This window comes from Centroberyx affinis, unplaced genomic scaffold (genome assembly GCF_046629955.1).
Source record: "Centroberyx affinis isolate AG114_WGS23_722 - 3 ecotype Tasmania unplaced genomic scaffold, CSIRO-AGI_Caff_v1 ptg000474l_1, whole genome shotgun sequence".
In the NCBI taxonomy this organism is placed as follows: domain Eukaryota; kingdom Metazoa; phylum Chordata; class Actinopteri; order Beryciformes; family Berycidae; genus Centroberyx; species Centroberyx affinis.
In genome coordinates, this window is record NW_027279132.1 from 1 (window position 1) to 21,865 (window position 21,865).

Below are 21,865 nucleotides of genomic sequence, written 5' to 3' on the forward strand. Positions count from 1 at the left end.
TACATGTGTGTGTTTGACAACCGTAGAGCGATGCGGACCTTGACGTTTCTGAAACTTTCTGGAGCTAAAAACTCATGCGTCATGAAATTACTTTTTTTGTTGGGGGGTGGGGGGGGGGGAGGCGGAGGGGCTTGGCTTTGCAGAGCTGTGACGTCGTTCCTTGGTTGCGTTCGGAGTCCTGCTGGTCTGGTGATTCTGGTGGTTTTTCTGGAGGCGGTTTTGGTGTCATTTCTAGGCCACCGTGGCTGCCGTCTCGGTGTCCTGCGCGTTTCCATGTCGCCGCGCCATTGTTCGACTTCATTTTCCGTGCCCTCCACCACCACCGCCTCCCCCTCACACACACACACACACACACACACACACACACATACGCACACACCCGCCGGCTTTGCACCTTGTTTTTTTTATTCGCGTCGTTTTCAACAGTTGTTCTCGAGGCGGATTTGTGCGGAAGCGTGGGGCGACTGGATTTTTTCAGCAAATTCCCCCCCCGCTGCGGACAGAAGATGTTAAGAGTGTGGCCGTGTGGGGAATACACGCACAAACACAAACACACACACACACACACACACACATACATGTTCTACTCTGTGATGCATGGAGGATGATCTGAGTTGTCCTTGTGGTTTGCGTGCACTTTTAGACGTTCGCTCGCTCGTGTTCATTCTGCTTGTCCGTCCGTGTGTATGTGTGTGTGTGTGTTTGTGTATTTCGTTGTGTGTGTGTGTGAGGGCGAGTGTGCATGTGCCTGTCCCTGGCATGTGTGTGTGTGTGTGTGGATCTGCACATACAGTAGTGTGCAGCAGCTGCTCTGTGGTTATCTGTGGAGAAACACAGTTTAAATGTCGCTCGGGGCACTTGGCCGAAATGGTTCAAAATGGCGCAACAATGGGAGGTACTGTGGCCGTAAACTGTGCTGCTCCCAGCCGTGATATTTTTACATGTGCGAATGTCCCGGAGTAGTTCGGGGTACATGTGTGACTGACTACTTTTTCTTTTCCTACTGTGGATATTCGTGCTTGTGAGAGAGAACGAGCGTGTTAGTGTGCGCATGCAAGTTCGCCTGCTTATTCGTGTTTGTGAATGTGTGTGTGTGTGTGTGTGTGTGCCTGTGTGAGCCGTGGACAAAAGGGTTGAACCGACAGCGCTGGGGCCGGCCGACCTTCCTAGACATCTCCCTTCTCTTTCTAAGCGCTTAGCATTGCGTCTCGTGCTGGAGTGGCAAAGCGATGTGAATAGGACTTCTCAGGGCCGATGGACTTGACAAAGGACTTGGTTGTGGAGGTAAAAGTAGCCTCCGATCCGCGCTGTTCTCCCTTTCTCTCTGCGGATTCGAATTTGCCGAAAGTGGCGCACGATGCGTCATGCCACGTAACTCTTACTACAGGTCCTCCACACGGTCCTGTGCGCCGTATTCCTGGCGTTATTGACATGTACGTTGTTTTTTTTTGCCCTTTTTGTGTGCGTTTCCAGATAGTGAAGGTGTGGAGCGAGGATGGGGCCGGTAAAGTGGTGGAGATCCCCGCTGACATGACGGCCAGAGACGTCTGCCAGCTCCTGGTCTACAAGAGCCACTGTCTGGACGACAACTGCTGGACGCTGGTGGAGCACCACCCCATCCTCGGCCTCGGTATGGACGCCTGTCTCTAATGTATATGTGTGTGTGTGTGTGTGTGTTTTGCAGAGGTGCACCTATACTATCTATATGTCCATATGTGTTTAAGCAGAGGTGTAGCGGTAAATAAAAAGATGGGTCAACTGCGGTGTGACCTCCAGTCGGTGATCATCATAAGGGAAACGCGCCAATATAATTTAAAAAAATCAATTATATTTTCAGAAAAGAGCATACATTTATGCTTTTCCCCCCTTAAAAGACCCTATTTTCATGTAGCATACATCCGTTTTATGCGACTTACTGTGACATATGCTATGAAATGACATCATGAAGATTTATATCAGCCCTAAAAAGGTGTGAAAACTCAATTCCGCAAATCAGACGGGAGGTAGAATGAGTTAAAGCGGGTTTACCCTCCACTACAGCCCTGTACATCATTTTTGCAGGAGTGTATGGGTCTTACGCTTTGTGTGTGTGTGTCTATGCCCTTTTGTGTCTCCCTGCATGGGTGGGGGCACTTTCCTGTGTGTCCCCGCAGTGTGTATGTTCACTTGAGCATGGCCCGAGCGCTTGTATGCCTTCTGTATGACTTGGGGAGGGGGGTGTGGTCGGTCGTCGGCTTAAGCATTTTCCATGTTCCACTCACATGCCTCTCCCTCCTCATAACGCGCTCGGAGGGAAAGAAGAAAAAAAAAAAGAAAAAAAAAAAAAAAGGGGAGACTCGTGCTTTCGCCGCTTCACTTCTGCTCCGTCCCCTTTGAAGCGTTCTTTTTTTGGTATTTCTTTATTTATTTTTGTGCGTCAGTCTTTGTCCTCGGCGAGGCTTTCCTACTCGGGGAGTCGTATTTTTAGAGTCAAAGGATCGCTTTGTGCTTTGCTGCTTGATCGGCGTTTCTGGAAAAAAGTGCACTGGAGAGATGGAATGTGAGGTGAGGAGAGGGAGGGAGGGGAGGGGAGGGGGAGGGGGAGGGGGGAGAGAGAGAGAGAGAGAAAGGAGATGAAGGGAGAGAGGGAGAGATGAAGAGAGAGAGAGAGAGAGAGAGAGGGGGGAAGGGCGGAGAGGCCTGGACTTAGCGTCATACCAGAACGGCAAGGAACCAATCAGCGGTCTCCGTCGGACGAGCCCCTAGCCTTCCAGCCAATCGATCTTTCCTTAACCCTCCACAGGAAATTCCCCTGCTAGCAGCCAGGGAACACGCACACACACACACACACGCACACACACACACACACACACACACAGCTCAACCATGTCCACCCCTTAAACTGCAGCCAGTATGCTTTTTTAGCATGAACTGTGACTACAGTTTCAGTGAAATGTATGTATGAGAGCGAGTGTGTATGTGTGTATGTGTGTGTGTGTGTCCTTAATAAAACCGTGACTGTGCAAGTTAATCTGGAAGGGGGAATTACTGCTAAATCCTAGTTGCTATCATTTCACATGTGTGTGTGTTCACGCAGAACTAGAACATCCTGTCACTATCAATTTCTAATCGGCAGCACTCTGAGATCGTGTGCCCTCAACTTCAAGAAAGGAGAGAGCGCACAGACACACACACACACACACACACACACACACACTCACACTCTCACACTTAGACACACACACACACACACAGAAAGTAATTGGGCCTGTGCGGCGCATACTGAGAAGGTTAGGTCTGAGTGAGCTCTTAATGTGTGGTTGTGTGTCTCTGTGGATTGTACTTTGCTTATGGCTTCGCTGCTCTCAGCAATCAGCCTAAATACATGACATCATCTTCCTGCAAGCACCCCCCCCCCCCCTTTTCCATCTCATCCCACTTTTCTTCTCCTCTCCACCTTCACCTCCCTCCCTCCCTCCCTCCCTCTCTCCCTCATTTCACAGCCCCTCCTCTTTTAACCTCTTTCTCCCTTGCCTGTCTCTTAGTCACAAAGTGCTTTTTTTTTTTTTTTTTTTTGCTGCGTCACTGTTTACCTACAGCGCTGCCGTCGGTGACGTAATGGTAAATTAAAAAGGTGGGCAAACTGTGACCTCCAGTCTGTGATCGTCATAAGGATATAGAAGGATACAGTTATATCTTATGAATTCACATCATTAAGATTCATGTCCCACTAAAAAACAAGGTGGAAAACTCACTATTCACTAGTAAAAAGGTGTGTAAACTGACTTGTATTAATCTGTGTTTACCCTGTGCTCCATCCTGACTACAGTCCGCTGGTAATAGAGCTGTGAAGGCTGATGATGTGTCTGTCCTGTGTGTGTGTGTGTGTGTGTGTGTGTGTTCAGAGAGGTGTCTGGAGGACCACGAGCTGGTGGTTCAGGTTCAAGCCTCCATGAGCGGCGACAGTAAATTCCTCTTCAGGAAGAACTATGCCAAATATGAATTCTTCAGGAACCCCCTGGTGAGTCTCCCGCACTCCCGAAATGACCTCCTCTGACTGGCTCAGCTTAGTACGCAGCCTCACACGCACACACACACACACACACACACACACAAACACACACAACTAGGGTCGAACCGATACGAGTGTTTGAAGGCTGATATTTTTGGATTGAAGCTACCGGTAGCTGAAATTTTGTGCTGATAAAGTATATGTATTCAGTGTTTTATACAGAATTTAATTCTTGTCAAGGTGGAAAAGCCTCTGAAACAGCTTTCAGACCATCATGGGACACTAAAACTCTCCATTGATAGCCAGGATAATTATAGATAATATTCTTGTGCATTCTTGTGTGTGATCTGATCAAAATGTCACATTAGAATCAATTCAGGTTAAGGTCTACCCATAGACAGTCAGTGTAGTATTAATTAGTATTATCAATTCTACAATGAATATGTAATCAGACAAACTGCATCAGGTGGTAACACTGACAGGGCCATATCTGATTTAAAAAATAAATAAATAAATTTAAAAAAAAATAAAAAATGCGCTTTTGTTGCTGTTTTTTGGTGATGCAGGAATCAAAGCTCATTCTAAGTCACTATGAACAAGAGCATCGGCTAAAATGTAAAATGCAAAGCTTTTCATTTGAAGGATTGCGTAATTCTGGACCCACAGTCCAGCACGTGACGGCGTCGGACTCGGTTTGCGTGGCGCCTTCTGCCGTCGCGAGCGCGCCCGCTACGCTCCGGCCGTGCCATGACGTGATTTGCCGAGGTGATTTAGGTGTGCGGCGGAGCCAGCGGGTGACCTCAGCTCTGTGGTAATGAGCACAGTAAAACACCGGAGCGCTGGCCACGGCCTGTCAATCACACTAAGAGTAGCGCTGCCGGCTAAAGGGGATTACATCAGCGGGTGAGATCATACTGCATCTACTCCCAGGCTGGAGTGCCCTCGCTCGCTCGCTCGCTCTCTCTCTCTCTCTCTCTCTACCTCTCTCTCTCTCTCTCTCTCTCTCTCGCTCCCACCACTCCCACAGCTTTGTCTCTTGAGTCCTTAGCTCATCTGACACACACACACATACACACACACACACACACACAGAGAGAGGCATATTCGGCATACAGAAACACGACCCCACTCTGAGCTGGTATATACAGTAAGTGGTTTCTAGTCTCTCTCTCTCTCTCTCTCTCTCTCTCTCTCTCTCTCTCTCTCTCTCTCCTCTCTCTCTCTCTCTCTCTCTCTCTCTCTCTCTCTCTCTCTCTCTCTCTCTCTCTCTCTCTCTCTCTCTCTCTCTCTCTCTCTCTCTCTCTCTCTCTCTCTTCGTCCATTGGTCTCTGTGTGTTTTCCACCCAGAACTTCTTTCCAGAGCAGATGGTGGCTGGTGTCAGGAGTCTGATGGCTCAATCCCTCAGTCACAGCTCTTGCAGGTGAGGCGATGACTCAGTGAACGCACACACACGTCTGTATTACTATACGTGTGAGGACTTTTCCATTGACTGTATTCATCCCCTAACCTTAAACCCTTACCAGTAGATGCCTAAACTTAACCCTAACCCTAAACTAGCCCCTTGTAGAAGAGTGGAACCAGCAAAATGTCCTCACTTTGGGGGATTTTCCTCTTTGTTTCTATCCTTGTGAGGACATTTCGTAGTCTAAGAACATGCATGCACACACACATACACACACACAGTCCCTGCGACCCATTAACTGCATTCACCCATTGTAGTTACTACCAGATTTTCAGGAATTCCACTTATTATTCCACTGATAACAATGGATATATTTGGGTTTTGAATGGATTTCACGAGGCTTAGGAGCATGTTGTTTTCAGGATGCGAGGAAAAGAAAACCCCACCAAGGTTTGAGTTGCATTTCATGTGTCTTTTTGCAGAACTTCCTGAACTCCAGCAGCTGTCCAGAGATCCAGGGCTTCCTGTACGTGAAGGAGCCTGGACGCAAGTCCTGGAAGAAGCTCTACATGTTCCTGAGGCGCTCCGGCCTTTACTACTCCACTAAAGGAACGTCCAAGGTACTGAAAGTGTGTTCTATAGATTCAGGGTCTGAACATGACACTAGGATATAGAGTGGTCTGACTGGCAGGGAGGTGTCCGAGCTGATATTAAATTGTCTGTTGCATATAATTATATAACCCTTATCTGCTATATGCTTGTTTCTATCAAGCAAGTGAGGACGTCTGGTCACATAAACCACTGTGTAGTCCTTCCTTTTCTTCATATTGCCGCTGACATCTCCCCCACCCCCACCCCACCCCACCCGCGTCTCCCCCTGACTGGCCAGGAGCCCAGACATCTGCAGCTGCTGGCCGATCTGGAGGACAGTAACGTCTTCACCATCATCACCGGCAAGAAACTCCACAACGCCCCGACAGACTACCAGTTCTGCATCAAGGTAGCACACACACTCAGGAATACACTGCAGCAAAATGTCCAGCGGGGCAAGTCATTTAATCTGGAATTGAGTTGTAAAAATCTTGTTTTTCTTAGAAAGATGAAAAAATCTGCCAATATGGGTGGGATATGTTTGTTGTTTCCATTGCAGATCAAAGGTCATTTTGTTGATGCTACAGGAGTGTTCTGCCTTATTCTGCCTTGTTTCAAGATACTGACACTTGTCAGATTGTGTTTTATTTTAAGGAAAACAACATTTTAAGACCGAACTGAACTGTACTAGTTAAGTATATGATGCATTATATATGCATCTTATATTTTGGTCGTAATCATGCACAGGGTCTTATTCTTTCATAAAGAAAATCATGTAACGATCTTTGTAACAGGGTTCAATCGATGGGGTTTTCAAGACCGATACCAATGTTTTTGGATTGAAGCTGCTGCTAGCCGATTTAATATATTTTAAGTTTGGACACTAAAACTCAAATCAGACTGTGTCATATCCAGCATGAAGGAGGTGGATGACACTGATTGGCCGATGTCTGATCTTTAAGAAACCCTAACCCTACTTTGTCATAGATGTACCTGTTTCTCTTGTATGTACACACACCCAGTCTGTATGTGTGTGTGTGTGTGTGTGTGTGTGTGTGTGTGTCAGAGGGCACAGGGGTTAAAACCACCCAGTGGGGGTCTGAACAGACACTCGGCACTGTGTGTCCCGCTCCAGGAGTTATCCGTGGAGGGTCACCTGCTGATCTGGGATAAGCCCAGCAGGATAAGCTGGGATGGGACAGGGAATCTGGCCCGCTAAAACAACCCCCCCCCCCTACACACACACATTAGACGACTAGCATGTCAGATGCTGTCAGCAGGGGTGACGGTGCAGGATTGGGTGAGGGATTTCATGAGATGGGCGGGTGCCTGAATTGTCGCCATGGTGACATGAATTAATTTATCCATAGGGGTTCAATTCAAGGAGCAGTGTGCCTAATGTCCTTGTTACTGGTGGAAGGAAAGGGGGAAAGTCCATGCTGTGAAGCTGGAATAGTCCTCACTAGGGTTAGACTGATATATATTGGGCCGATATTGGTCTTTTAGTAAAAATCAGATATCAGACAGTCAGTTTTTGTCAACCTCCATATGATGTATATGATGCAGTTTGATTGATTATACATTTACTGTAGAATTGATCAATACTACACTGGTTGTCAATGGGAAGCCCTTCACCTAAAGTAGTATTAACATCCTGGGTTTCAGTGGAGAGTTTTAGTGTCCCATAATGTTCTCAATGGTTTCAGAGGCTTTTCCACGCTGAGAGAAATATAATTCTAGGGGAAAAACTGAATACTTGGATTTACAAATATTGAATATCGGCACAAAATATCAATCCAAAAATATCAGTACTGGCCTTCAAAATCCCTTATTGGTTGAACCCTAGTCAAATTTACAGGGTGATAGTAATAATGTGCGTAATAATCTCATCGATTTAATATCCCATCAGTATAATTAAGTCTGTTGTTTGATTGGCAGCCCAGTAAAGTGAGGAGTGACTGTAAGGAGCTGAAGATGCTGTGTGCCGAGGATGAGCAGAGTCGGACCTGCTGGATGACCGCCTTCAGACTGCTAAAGGTACTGCCCTCTCCTTTTCTATGGCCTTACTATAGCTGCAGCCAAAGCCACGAGTTGTATAACAGCATAGTAACAATTAGAAAGCACATGAAAAGATGTGTTGACGCCGTTTCTTCTCTCTTGTCTTCGCAGTACGGGATATTACTGTATCAGAACTACAACGTTCCCCAGCAGAGGAAGTCCAACCTCTCGCATTTCTCGGCGCCTGTGGTGAGGATCTTTCTGTTGACCTGCTCTCTGAGATCACCCACTTACAACCCCGCTTAAATGCCTCCGTTCAGGCGGGGCCAATCCAGCTTGATCCATTAATTAGCTGATGGCGAACTGGAAACCAGTTCACCTCGCGGCCCCTTGTCCCCCGCTCCGGCTGAGCGGCGATACTTGAGAGGGATCACGCAGGCGGCAGGGGCGCTTAGATGGCTTTTGCATTTTGCATAAGAAGGATTTGTTAAATGTCGCTGAAATTAATTTCCGTTCAAACGATCGTTGCTGGGTTTGACCTGCGTTAATGGGGTCAAAACAATGCTGCTGTAGTGATGATAGGCTTATGGTCCAGATTCAGGTCAGGGAGCATAGCCTGCTCAATAAAACAATCAACACTCTATAACCAAAAGTACATCCTACACATAACATCTTATCCCAGGACAAAAAGAACATTTACATAATGTTCACATGCACACACATGCTGTATAAAAGGCTGGATCCATCTGCATACAGTAGACAGAAATATGTGCATATACAGTGCAGCATGCCGTGTTACACTGAGACTGATTACTTCACATCATAAGGCGGTGGTAAGAGTGTTATAAGCTGCTTTGGAAAGATTTTAAATTAAAATGAATTGCTTATGGATCTGTAGAATCTGTACAATGTTTGTATTGGGTCTTAACAAAGTAACAAAGTAAATTAGGTTTAAGGGCTCATGTGGTCATGCAAGGGTATCTATTAGATTTAGCTGTGAAGGGGCCGTACTGTAAAAACACTGTGGGATACACACGCAAATGTTTGAGCTGAGCATGTCGAAAGTAATTAATCTATTATATTGCTATGAATGAAAGGTATACAGATTATGACAGCGATTCCTCAAAACCTCACACGATTGTTTACAGGTTTGCCACAGGCGGCCTTGAAAATCCTTGAATGGATGGCTTTGAAAGTACTTGATTTTTTTATTAAAATATAGCATCCAAATTCATCAATATGCCTCAGCTGTCTGGGCCCCAAAATATGCCAATTTTGAGTCCTTGAATTTCACTAAAGGAGACCCTGAAAGTCATTGAAAAGTCATTGAATTTGCTGTCCAAGTGAGTGTGGGAACCTAGTGTTTAGTATAGTCTAATTTGTTTTTGCACTGAAATATGTACTGTAACAACAATTCTAAAAAGCTATGACAAATTGAGTGAAATGAGCCAAGGAACCCAGAGAGGCTTGTGCTTTTCTCCCAAAGGGTATTTGTGGTTTGACTGAAGTCATTTAACTACAGTAATGCCTGGTACTATATAATAGTAATGAATGAATAGCTTACAAATTATGACTGTGATTCCTCAAAACCTTGCACAATTGTTTAGTTTAATTTCACACATAAATACATCATCACAATTCAAGAAAAGGGCATAACCAATTGGTTGAAATGAACATTTGAGCCCCAGTATGCCTGAAGTATTTAAAGTGCTATATTTTCCAGGACTAGTAATTAATTAATAGCATACAAATAATGATAGTGACTCCTCAAAAGCAAGCACAGGTGTTTAGTTTAATTTATTTTCAGCTAGAAATAGGCCTATGTAATTATATATATATAAAAAACGGGCATAGCCAAGCGGTTGAAAAGGACAGAAGAGCCCAGAAAGCCAGAAGGGGCTTGTGCTTTTCTTCAGAGGGGCATTTGTGGATTGACTGAAGTGGGTCTCTCTGCAGACAGGATTTGTCACGCCCCAGTGAGTGTGTCTGGCTTGTTTGACCTCTGACCTTGTCTACCCCCTCCCCCCCACTCCCACTCCCACCCCCCCCTCCACCTACCCTTTCCCACCACCCCACCCTCCCCTGTTCCCTCCACAGCGGAGTGTATCTGAGAACTCCCTGGTGGCCATGGACTTCTCCGGACGGACCGGCCGCGTCATCGACAACCCCGTCGAGGCCCAGAGCGCCGCCCTGGAGGAGGGGCAGACCTGGAGGGTGAGGAGGAGGAGGAGGAGGAGGAGGGGGACGGGGAGGGGGGTGAAGGCATGAGGACGGGGGAGGATGAGGGAAGTATCTACTGCTGTGATCACAGCTCTTAAAAGGCAATGGCAGGACACAGCTGCTTAGGGAATGATATGGTCATTTCAAATAAAAACAAATAAAATGAAGGATTTTCATCGCAGAAGTCATTTTGTCGAAGGTCTTTTACTGAAAACTTTGACCGAAAGTGATCACAGCTCTTAAAAGGCAGGACACAGCTGCTTACTAAATTTGTTTTGTGTGGTTGACATTTGCAATGTTTGGTTTTGCTGTACATTAACTCATATGTATCACTTCCAAATTGTCGCTTTTAACCCTCAGGGTGTTTTCGACGGGTATTACCGCATGACGTGAATGCGGTACTTTGTCAAAGGGAAGGATAAGGCTCGAGGTTGGGAAGTTGAGTCGAGGGATTTGGTTTGGTATCTTATTATCTCATGTCTAATGTTGCTCCTGTGCCTTTTTGTCCCATGCAGAAACGGAGCCAGCGTATGAATGTCCTGGGCAGTCCCAGCCCCCTGCACCCTCCCTCTCTGAGCACAGGTAACCTCCCCTAGACCAGTGAGAAATGCAACACTGATCACCTTGTACAGGCTTTGGCTGTGGCCCAGCAACAGCATAAAGACTGCGTAAATCGTGTGTGTATGTGTTAGATTAGAGCTTTTTGAACTTACTGTAGATCTCCTTGTCCGAGGCTGTGATTTTTAAACACCGATTTAAAGCGGTTTTGAACATTTGAACACTGAGAAAATGTTCAGAGAATGGGGCCTTGTCTCATAGTTGTCTGTCTTTCAGTGATCCACAGGACTCAGCTGTGGTTTCACGGCCGCATCATGAGAGAGGAAGCCCACAAAATGATCATACAACAAGGCCAAGTAGACGGGTAAGAGCTCATTAAACAGTACTATGGGAGAGACTGTTTATCTTGTGTCTTTTAGATTTGATTAGATGAAACTTTAATGATCCTTGTAGGGAGACTGGTTCATTCCAGCAGCAAATAATGGGATACAGCAAAGGGGAAAAAAGGGTTTAAATAAGAATAGAGGAAATTACAAGACATATTAATGGGAACTATAAGAACTATGAGAAAAACAGTAGAACATACTGAGGCACAAAAATTGAAAAAATAGGGATATTTCCTACTTTTCATGAAAAGGTTGAATGATTTCTGTCTCATGTTGTGTGCGGCAGGTTGTTCTTGTTGCGGGACAGTCAGAGTAACCCCAAGGCATTCGTCCTCACCATGTGCCACCACCAGAAGATCAAGCACTTCCAGATCCTACCGGTCAGTCAGTTTACACTGCAGAAAATGTCCATCTGAACAAGTGATTTAGTGGATTGGTCATAGTCTTATTTTTATTAAAACTAGCTAAATCCCTTCAATAGGGTGTGAGAGAGTTCCACTTGTTTCCAGTGCAGTTTCAAAAAGTGTCATGGGCTCATACATGCATGTACACGCTCACTGTCATGTGATGGTTAACTGTCCTCTCTCGTCCCTCTGGCCCCGCTGTGAAGTGTGAGGAAGAGGGCCAGGTGTTCTTCAGCCTCGACGACGGCGCCACCAAGTTCACCGACCTGATCCACCTGGTGGAGTTCTACCAGCTCAACAGAGGAGTGCTGCCCTGCAAGCTCAAACACCCCTGCACCGCCGTGGCCTTGTGACCCCCCCCAACCACCAGAGATATCACCCCCCCCCCCCATACCCCCATCACCGCCTCGCCCCCACATCTATCTGCCCCTTCCCTCAGCACCGCGACGGGGTTGAGGAGAGGCAGAGGTTAAGTCAAGTTTTGTGGATGTGAAGAACTCAGCGGGTAGTGGAGGTTGCGCTTTCTCTCTCCGCCCTCCCTGCCGCTTTTCGGATGTTCCAATGGGCCCCCCGCTCAGATGGTCCCCAAAGCGCCACGACTTCCGGACCCAGCAGCAGTCGCCCCCGACGCCCCGCGTTGTTTTCGCGGGACCTCGGCCGTTTCGTCGTTTGAGTGCTGCGGGTCTCTCGGACGGATCCCTCCCTCCATAGTCCTTCCCCACCCGCTATCCTCCCGGCCTGATAAGCTGTGGCGCCCTCCCCCGACCCCCCCCCCTCCCCCACCCCGGGAGGTGGGCGGGAGGCGCGCCACCCCTCTTGACTTCCTCATCGATCATCAGGGATGGACGGGAACCTCTCCGGGTCTCATCTGGTTCTAACGGATCCGGGAGAGTTTTTCCTCAACCTGTGCAGTCCAGTCTGGATAAGCTGACCACCTGTTCTCCCCCGAGCGGACTTGACGGACTTGACGTGGCCTCCGGTGATCTCCGCCGCGTCCCCCCCCCCCCCCCCCCCCACCTCCCAAATCCCCCTCCTCCTCCACTCAAGCTCAGAGACATTTCGTAGAGAAAAGAGAAGAAAAAAGCTAAAGGCAAAATGAAGCAGAACAATCGTGAGGGGTTTTGCTGAAAGGGCAGAGGAATGTTTATCAGGAGGGCCGTAACAGGCCTCTCCTGTAGAGTTGATTACTTGATGTCATTTTAATGCTGTTTTTATTACTGTCGATTCAATGCAGAACTAGTTTTGCACTCCCGGGGGCGGACGGACGACAGCTGTCCCCTCTAGTCGAATGAAGCTTTTCCCGCTCGTCGTCCTCCTCCTCCTCCTCCTTCCTCTCCCTCCTCCATTCCTTCCTCCCTCATCTCCTTCGGAAAAGCGCGGCGTGCAAATTTTTTCCAGCCCTCGATTGGACGACGGCGGCGGCGGCGCGGGAGCGAGGGAGTCACGGGGACGATCCGCGCAGTGCCTTTTTTTCGGGGAAAGGTTTCCGGGGGGAACATCTCGGACCTCCGCGCGGGCCCGTTAGCGGCACGACCCGTGCTTCGGAAGCCGGCCGCAGCGTCCCAAGAGGAAGAGGAAGGGGAGGAAGACTGTTATATAGACTCCTGAAAAGTGTAACCTCCCCACCCCCTACACCCCCACCTCACGCTTCCACCGTTTCAGTCACTTTTGGAATCTTGAGTCTAAAGGGTTAAATCGATTGGTTTCGCAGTCAGTTTGTCGATGAATGTCATTTTTCTATTCCTAAAGTCTCTTCTGAGCTCACTGCTTGCACATTGTCATTGACCCTGACTGATGATCTGAGATTCAGGAGCGTGTGCTGTTGTCATGTTAGGATTCATTCCCACGGTGGAGACACTGACCACTGTCCCCTCTCTCCAGAAAAGACAAATCAACAAAAGCACTCCCAGTACTTGTTGTTTCTTTAATTTATGTTGAATCGAACAAATGACTTGAAATGTGGACTTAGTTGTCTGTGCGTCCGCACACAGTCAAATGAGCTTCACTCGCCTTAAGTGAAAATTGTGAGCCTTGTGTATGAAATTGAAGCTATATTGCAATGCACATACAGTAAGACATTTCAGATTTTACGAGGGTGGAGTAAATATCAAGAGTCCCTTTATATTTTGTCTTGATGCCTCTGAAAGGAAAAATCCATCCTAAAACACTTGGACACTGTTAAAAAAAACAGGTGTTGGTGATGTACCTTGCATTTCTGGGCCCATTTTGTTGTTTTGTGGTGTATTTTTCTTTTTTGCATGGACAATTTCCAGCTGTTTAAAACATTAACAGTAATCGTCCGGTTTTGGTGTCAGTCCCTCAGAATCAAAGAGCGAGGGCTTCTTTCTAGACTCAAACACTAAACATTTTAAACATTTTGCACCGACGTTCAACAATCATACAGGCAGAAATCCATCATAGAAGAGGAAGAGATACTAATTTCTGCACCAACAGTAGCGTCAATAGACCAGAATGCAGTGCAGCTACAAGCATGTTGTGTTTTGAGTGCAGCCGATATCGTAGACACGCCCCAGTGTCCACTAACTAGTTGACGAGCTAGCTATATTTTTATGCCCATACGCCCACCTTTTGATTGAAATCAACAAGTTCACACCCCTTGTATGGGGTTGTCCAAAGGCATTCTGGGAAATGTAGGAGATCACTAACTGAAGTAGAGGCAGGTTGAGGGAAAGCGGGTTCACCAAAAAAATCAACACTTCATCACAAAATGACTCCTGGAACACGCTGAACATCACAGATTGATGGTATCTAACAGTGAAAGAGTATCCGAGGGTGGATTTTTCCTCTAAATCTGGCAGGTTAATGTCATATCGTATCATATCAGCGGCCATACTTTTGTCCCTTGCGGCCCCGTCTTCATCCAAAACAAAGTAGCGACCATATCTAGAAAAGACATCACAACAGGAAAGGGGGCTGGGGACGGCCCTCTTGTCTTCTCCGGTCTTGTCTTACCCCGTCCTATTGTCGTGTGACCAGCAAATTGGGAGCTGCAGGGCCACGCAGGCATGTGACATAATACCTGCTAAGGCCTGCAATCGATTTAGCCTCCTCCCACTCCAACCCCCTCCCACCATCCGTCCCGTGCCAGATTTACAGTAAATAGGGTTAGTGCGAGGCCATCGGGCTCCCTGCCAGGCTAACTCTCTCTCTCTCTCTCTCTCTCTCTCTCTCTCTCTCTCTCTCTCTCTCTCTCTCTCTCTCGCTCTCTCTCTCTCTCTCTCTCTCTAAGTACTGTCATTGTCACACATGCCACTGCCACCACCGGTCAACCAATCACTGACTTCACTGACTCACCAGCTCTGCGCTCCACCAATCAGGCCTTAGTCAGCCAGGGCAGACTCTCCAGGGATTGGATAATGCTTGAACCCCCCGCCCCCTTTCCCACCTGTGTCCAGCCTGTAAGCTATGACCCTGGGGTGAATGTGTGTGTGTGTGTGTGTGGATTGCCAGACTGTTATATTCACTATTCAGGATCGCTAACTCTGCTGGTTATCATACTTGCCTTTTTAGATACAAGTTGAGTTTTTTTTGGTTGGGTGCGCTCACTAAAGTCAAGCGATGCCGTCGATTGGTCAGAGCAGAGAGGCGGGCAGGGTATCCCAGCATGCCCGGTGCTCTCCTCGCTCCACACACAGTAGAGGTTCTTCCTGTCCTGTCAGAGAGGGACGCGACAGAACAAACGAACAAACGAGAAAACCACGTCCACATGGGTCATTTTCTCCCTCTCCTCCTCCCTCCATCTTAATCACTGTGCTATAATGCAATCCTATACACAAGTCCAAGTATATGAATATACCAGTATACAGTATCATTTGTTTTCCAAGTATGTGAAGCTATGGAGACGTAGATCTAACACTGTACCTAGGTCACAGATCACTATGTATGGGGCGTTATGCTTTTGCTCATAACTCCGTGTAAAATGAAGAATGATTTATTTTGTCCTTTTTTTCCATTATTTGATTGTGTGTATATTGACATTATTGTATATTGTCTTTGGTTTGCCACAAAATGACCTTTTATATAAAAAAAAGAATATACCACAGTATATACAGTATTAAATTAAGCTGATTTTTTTGTTTTTTTTTGTTTTTTAAAGATCAAACTGGATATTTGGCACGCGTCAAATTTCTGAACATCAGTTGTGTGTATAAGCTGACAGGCTGACGGAGTCTTTCGATTCTGCCAGCATCCAATTCTGTCTATTTACATGATGTCATTCATTTTAATGCCGCATCTATTGAATATCCCCATCTCTCTGTCTGCCACATGGGATTCAAGTTAGTCAAGTCTCAAGAAACACACTCGAGTGATCTGCAGTTCCCAGTGTGTTGGGGTTGGATATTAACCCTACACACACACACACACACACACACACACACACACACACACACACACACACACATCCATGGTTTTCATACATCATCACTTTACCCTTGGGGATATTCTAGCAGCTTCAACACTTTGTACACCTTTCATCACAAGTAGTGCAATTATATGCTGTAGGCTCAAGAGGGTTGTGCATTTCATTATCAATCTCCATTTATTCTGATTTCAAGGTGCGTAACAAAGCGTTTTTTTTTTTAACTCTTTCTTATTTGTCTTTCTTAAGCAAGCCTATTCTTGCAGCAGGTGCCTCTTGTTTCTGAACAGTAGCAAAGCCTGTAGTCGCCATCCGTCCACTACACTAATTTACAGTTAGCTGGGACTGTGAACCATAACCCTACTGGAACTAATTCCTAATTTCAGGTATAAATTGCATAGATGTCCCATCGCCATTGGTGACTCGCAGTGTAGACGTGAAATGTTGACTCAATTTTAGTCTGTTTTTTTTTTTGGATTCAAGTCTTTATAAGCTGTATTTGGAAGTAAAATGAACATTTCAGGGAAAGAAAAAGAGCAAATGAACCGTAATCATTTTTAAGATAACCCCACTGTGCTTTGCTTCATTCTGTAAACGTCTGTACGGCTCCTGGATCCACATTGTATCCTGTTCAGGTATTTTTGTACAAATAAGGGACTGATATATTCTCTGTTTATTGGAAATTAGAATAAAAAGACAACATTGCTATAAACCAAACGGCTGTGATCCATGTTGTTCTCCGTCCAGTTCCTGAATGGTTTTGCAGCAGTGAGCTACTCATCTGTCAACTATGTGGGGTTGAGTCACCCGGCTGTAATTTTCACCCCCAAACACACACACACACACACACACACACACACACACACTATCCCATATCCATTCCTCAGGGCCAGAAATGTGCTCAGAAAGTGTAAATCACCTTCCACTGGCACATCCATGTCTGAATTTCAAATTGGTAGCTGCAGTATTATTACTGTGATTATTTATTATAAATTTCCCATTGAAGTTGGAATTTGAGAAGCTGCATTTGGAGTCTCCCACCATCTAGTGGTGATATTAAGAATGGCAGATCAAATGGAAGAAATGGCTGCAAAAAAGTCTAAATGCATTATGCACAAATATACTAACATTAACTCATATAAAAATGGCATGCAAGCAATTTCTTGAGTATTGGTTTCATAACCTATTGATATACAACACATATTTACAACACGAAGAAGCATCTTCCAGTCTTTGAGTTGAGATATAATGACATAAGACAGAAAAATTGATACTTACATGATAACTACCAGTAGCCTATGTTACCATGGCAGTTAATAGTTAGTATTTTACTTATTGTGCCTACATATTACATAATAAGCAGATTGTTCATAGCCTGATGCAGGTCGGAAAAGTCACTCTCACAAACAGATTGGCAGCTCCAAATTTCTGCCTGTAGTTTCTCCTCAGAACAATAATTTTCAAATGCATTACTTTTGCATTACATTTATTAATAACACAACAAAATGATGTCATACAGTGTGCGTCACTGTGCAGTAGGTGCCGGGACAAACAGCCAAACGGACATCAGTATGGACAATGGCAAATGAGGCAGAGAGAAACACGATGCTGAGGAGAGACGGGAACGTCTGCAGGCACCAGACCAGCACACACGTCCGCCGCCAGGTAGAAACACGGCGTGGGTCTGAAAGAGAGGAGAGACAAGCAGTCAGACACACACACTCAGAGAGACATACTGAGCCACGAACACACACACAGACAGCAGGGAGACAGGGGGCGAGAGCAGAGAGGCAGCACTACACTGGTTTCTCTGTTAACGCTGTCTAAGCCGAAAAATACAGCAAAATACAGCGTACCTTATTATAGGAGCAGCTTTCCCGGCAGATCGGTCTTCTCTGCAACTCGATGAATCACAGTGGCTGTTTCCTTTCAGAGTCCATCAGCATCAAAGCCTCCATCCCAGTGGTCCTGTGACAGCTTGCTCCTGAGTATGTTTCTCATCTCAACTTCAGCGTTGAAAATGGACGCTCACAGGCCACTTGGGTGACGGACGGCCCGAGTGAAAAAATGTGTCTGCCAGGCCAAGAACGCGGTATGCATCTGTGAGCAGGTTGAGCCTCCTGAGATGAGAACCTGGTAGCAGCACAGTGGACAATCTCTGCGGGGAGAGCAGCTTCTATTCGCTGTTTCAATCTCCTCCTCTTCAGCTCCAGGGCCTTCGTCCACTGTTCTGTTCTTTTGCTCATCCAGTCGTGGCATTTTTCACTCCGCTCCTATTTTTCAGCTCATATTGTAACGTTTTCAACTGTTGCACCGTCGTCAAACTTGAGTGCACAGTTGCTGAGCCAACTTTCTGTTGGTGCCATCCTTGCACCAGAAAGTTTTCTTCACCGCTGGCCTGGGGTTAGTTGCCTTGTGTTGAGGGTGGCCCTTGAAAAACAACTTTAAGTTGTCTGGCGTGGGACGAGTGAAGCAAGTAATATATCAACAGGGGGGCTCTCCTGTTGCTGACACACCCGGGCTCTGTCCTTGGCTGACCCTGGACAAGAGATTAAGAATTGCGAGGGTCAAACACAATAAACAAACTTAGTCTCTAAAGCTGGCATTGTTGTAAAATGAAGTATGAAACAGTTTAGATCTTTGCGAGTCTCCTTGTAATTACAGTGTCTCCAGCTAGAATGCTGAATCAAATCGATGCTGAATCGATGCTGAATGATTAGCCAGCTGCACTGTGTGGGGCACACTCACCTAGGCACTCTCTCTCTCTCTCTCTCTGTCGCTCTCACAGATAGAGCGGTCCATGGGGAATTCTCCTGGTAGTCCTGATGGCCAGTCCATCCACCAGTCCATCCACCCCTCCATGGATGTCTTCTTCCAGTATATACATCATCTGGAAGCTAAATTCTTGTTACACACACACACACACACACACACACACACACACACACACACACACAGCGTGTGCCCCTCATCCCCCTCCCTCCTCCCCAGAAGGCAACACCCAACAACTCAACAATAACGTACCGGTGGCCACACCTGTGAGTGTGTGTTGGGAATCGACCACCGGTGACAAGCTGACAAGCACCAAAAACACTTGCCAGCCATTGCTGTTTGCTGGTTTATACTTATCTGATGGGAGAGGAGTGAAAGAAGAGCGGGAAGAGATCATCTACACTGCAAAAGAACAAAAATAATTAACTGTACATGTAAATGGATAATTATTTAGCATATTCAAATATTCTACATTTTCTACATTATCGATCGTAATTATCGAATTACGGAGGCAATATCAACTGAATGTGCACATACCTCCAATGATGTCTGTTTGGGTGGACAGGAGGAAAGTGTTTATATTTCCTTGCTGTCAGTCATTGGGTGGATGCAGCAGGCAAAGCAGCGCCTGATGGCCTTCAGTGCTCTGCGGAAAGCACCTTTTATGCCCTTCTTCTTCTTCTTCTTCTTTTCCTTTTCCTCCGCAGGCGCCGCCACCTCATTTCCTGATAAAAGAAAAAAACTACACATATGAATATGTTCTACATGTGATTTTGTAAATATGCACTTTCACAGTAAAAATCCTGTCACTTGATGTCGGTCTTAAACTGTTGGTATAAATCTATCAAACATGGAGAGTCCTCACCACTGTCGGCTGGAGGATCCGCAGGCTTCTCCACCGGCAGGTCAGTGGCGTCCAGAGCTCCGTGCCTGGCTGATGACATCACCACTGTATTGTCCTTGGCCGCGGGAGATGATGTCACGGCCGCTCCCTCTCTGTCGCTGGCCGCCGGCGGGGCCGCGCTGTCTCTGACTCTCTGCTCCTGGCACAGAAAGCCGTGCAGCTGCTCGGTCACAGCTGCGGCCATGTCCTTCCTCATGCTCAGGATTTCCTGGATGTTGCTTCTTCGAGGGTCCAGGCTCAGGACTCTTGACAGTGACAGCATGTTGGCCAATGATATGCACCTCTCCACCTCAGTGCCCGGTGCGGTAAAACCCCCGCATTGTGCTGTCTTGGCCAATTCCAAGAAGGTGCTGTCCACCATCTGTATTGCCAAAGCGGAGGGCGAGCTGGTCTTCAAATCGGCCTGGTTGGTCACACGCACCTTCAATAAAAACGACAACAAAACAAGCAAGACACAGCAAGAGGAGTGATGAGATTTTGACAGACAGACCTTCTGAATATACAGCGAAAACTGTTGACTCTAGCCCTGCTTCTTCCACCTACCACGCTCTCATCTGCGCCGAAGAAGTTGGACCTCGCTTTGTTGATGAGGCCCAACACAGGCTGGACACAGGAAGGCACCAAGGCGGTGGAGAAGTGCCGAGACGGCCTCTTCTCTTGTGGACCCTGCATCCCGACGCCGTCTTGTGCCGGCTCGGGCGTATCCGGGCCCACCGAGGGCTGCTCCTTGTCGCCGCTCGGCCCCGTCGCACTCAGGACGCCGTTCTCCAGGCAGGAGACGGACGATGAAGAGGAGACCATCCAGCCAGAGGGGCTCCTCTTTGTCATGTGGTCGAATATGACATTTATTATCTGGTAGCCGTAAGGCTCCAGTTCCGGCTGCTGCTGGGCGGAGCCGGGCTCCTCGACCGTTTCAGATACCTGCACGTCTCTATGCAGGAAGGAGTCTGGGTCGCTGACGGCATCCACCACTGAATCGGGTGAGGGACAGGAGGGAGATGGTTGTGCTTCTTCGGTCCCGTCAGGAGTCTCATGCAGAGACTTCCCGCGGGCCGCGGCATCCTTTAGGACCATCTTGTGGAGCTCTGGGATGAATCTACACAGGAGACAGCAGAACAGAAAGTGGCTCATTTGTTCCAGTTTCAGAAAGGAGACGGTCTTCGGCTCTCTCCTCCCCCTCCGCCCCCACAGAGCCCCCATGTCACAGCCTACTCACATTTCAGGGAACCCGTCTCTGGTGAAATACTCGTGGTTCATCATCCCAGAGCAGCTCGACCTGTTCGCTGGATCCATCTGGAGACTTGACTGAAAAACAACACGACTCTTTTAACTCTTCACCTTATTTAAAATAAGAAAAATACAACTCACCGAGACAGATGCATTACGCAGCACCAGAAAGTGTTAGTTAGTCTGCAACCCTACCACAAGATTCTGTAATGAAATACCTTTAACAATAACCAAGTGCTGTTCTCTGCATGGTAGAAAAGCCAATGAAAACAGCATGTAGACCATGTTCTACTGAAACTCAAATTAAATCTAATGATAAATGTAATAGTTATAGGACCGCACTGTGTGATCAGTGGCTGTCCAGGCCCAGTTGCGCAGAAGAGAGCACACTTACTTCCAGCAGGTCAGCCAACAGGGGGTCGTACAGGCCGTACTTCCTCCTGAGGTCTTTGGGGAGCTCCACCTCAGGCAGGCTGAACGACGAATACTTGGCGTTATCCAAATACAGCCGCATTTGGTGTGGGGTCAGCGGACCTGGCCATGACAAGAAAGAAAAACCCAGCGATGATCACATAAACTGAACACTTCTCTGACACATAATGTCATATCGAAAGTGAGCTACGACCCTTCGCTCCGGGATAGTGGACTGTTTATTCGAAGAACAGAAAGTCAGAGAAAACACTTTTCCTCATCATTATATGTTGTTTTATTTTTTCACAATAACAAAATCCTAGCAGGCATGTTGGCCTATTGATAGCAGTGTGACGATGCTAGTGAACAGACCTCTGTACCGGGGGGATAATAAAGTTATCTACCGCTGTTATTTTACCAAGGTGGGTGATCTTTATTATCCAAGTCCATTTCCCACCACTGACGAACACACTCACCTACCCGTGCATCTGCGCGTTTCCACGCACACACTCCTGAGGCGGAGGGCTACTTACCCACTTTGGTGACGATCTGGTGCAGCTGGGTGATCTCAGAGTCTCCACGCAGGAGCATGCTGCATCTGGTCATGATCATGATGGTG

General features: G+C 47.0%; 1 pseudogene; it reads left to right on the forward strand.

The window, feature by feature from the left end:
• The first annotated feature begins 1,231 nt into the window (after window positions 1–1,231).
• LOC139642394 (growth factor receptor-bound protein 10-like) lies at window positions 1,232–11,904 on the forward strand (annotated as a pseudogene).
• The last annotated feature ends 9,961 nt before the right edge of the window (window positions 11,905–21,865 follow it).